This window comes from Oncorhynchus tshawytscha, linkage group LG20 (assembly GCF_018296145.1).
Source record: "Oncorhynchus tshawytscha isolate Ot180627B linkage group LG20, Otsh_v2.0, whole genome shotgun sequence".
Taxonomy (NCBI): domain Eukaryota; kingdom Metazoa; phylum Chordata; class Actinopteri; order Salmoniformes; family Salmonidae; genus Oncorhynchus; species Oncorhynchus tshawytscha.
The window spans coordinates 29,428,114-29,429,904 of record NC_056448.1 but is presented as its reverse complement, the minus strand read 5'-3'; positions in this window follow the sequence as shown (position 1 = coordinate 29,429,904).

Here is a 1,791-nt window from a genome sequence, read left to right as displayed (position 1 = left end):
GAAAATACCCAGGCTCTGAAACAAGCTTCCAGAAAAGTGGAACGGAAATGGCGCCACACCAAACTGGAAGTCTTCCGACTAGCTTGAAAAGACAGTACCCTGCAGTATCGAAGAGCCCTCACTGCTGCTCGATCATCCTATTTTTCCAACTTAATTGAGGAAAGAACAATCCGAAATTGATTTTTGATACTGTCGCAAAGCTAACTAAAAAGCAGCATTCCCCAAGTGAGGATGGCTTTCACTTCAGCAGTAATAAATTCATGAACTTCTTTGAGGAAAAGATCATGATCATTAGAAAGCAAATTACAGACTCCTCTTTAAATCTGCGTAGTATTCCTCCAAAGCTCAGTTGTCCTGAGTCTGCACAACTCTGCCAGGACCTAGGATCAAGAGAGACACTCAAGTGTTTTAGTACTATATCTCTTGACACAATGATGAAAATAATCATGGCCTCTAAACCTTCAAGCTGCATACTGGACCCTATTCCAACTAAACACCTGAAAGAGCTGCTTCCTGTGCTTGGCCCTCCTATGTTGAACATAATAAACGGCTCTCTATCCACCGGATGTGTACCAAACTCACTAAAAGTGGCAGTAGTAAAGCCTCTCTAGAAAAAGCCAAACCTTGACCCAGAAAATATAAATACTTTCGGCCTATATCGAATCTTCCATTCCTCTCAAACATTTTTGAAAAAGCTGTTGCGCAGCAACTTACTGCCTGCCTTCCTGAAGAGAAACAATGTTTTCAAAATGCTTCAGTCTGGTTTTAGACCCCATCATAGCACTGAGACTGCACTTGTGAAGGTGGTAAATGACCTTTTATTGGCGTCAGACCGAGGCTCTGCATCTGTCCTCGTGCTCCTAGACCTTGGTGCCGCTTTTGATACCATCGATCACCACATTCTTTTGGAGAGATTGGAACCCCAAATTGGTCTACACGGACAAGTTCTGGCCTGGTTTAGATCTTATCTGTCGGAAAGATATCAGTTTTTTCTGTGAATGGTTTGTCCTCTGACAAATCAACTGTAAATTTCGGTGTTCCTCAAGGTTCTGTTTTATGACCACTATTGTTTTCACTATATATTGTACCTCTTGAGGATGTCATTCGCAAACATAATGTTAACTTTCACTGCTATGCGGATGACACACAGCTGTACATTTCAATGAAACATGGTGAAACCCCAATATTGCCCTCGCTAGAAACCTGTGTTTCAGACACAAGGAAGTGGATGGCTGCAAACTTTCTACTTTTAAACTCGGACAAAACAGAGATGCTTGTTTTAGGTCCCAAGAAACAAAGAGATCTTCTGTTGAATCTGACAATTAATCTTGATGGTTTAACAGTCGTCTCAAATAAAACTGTGAAGGACCTCGGTGTTACTCTGGACCCTAATCTCTCTTTTGACGAACATATCAAGACTGTTTCAAGGACAGCTTTTTTCCATTTACGTAACATTGCAAAAATCAGAAACTTTCTGTCCAAAAATGAATGCAGAAAAATTCAACCATGCTTTTGTTACTTCTAGGTTAGACTACTGCAATGCTTTACTTTCCGGCTACCCGGATAAAGCACTAAATAAACTTCAGTTAGTGCTAAATACAGCTGCTAGAATCCTGACGAGAACCAACAAATTTGATCATATTACCTCAGGGCTAGCCTCTCTACACTGGCTTCCTGTTAAGGCAAGGGCTGATTTCAAGGTTTTACTGCTAACCTACAAAGCATTACAGGGGCTTGCTCCTACCTAGCTTTCTGATTTGGTCCTGCCATACATACCTACACGTACGCTAC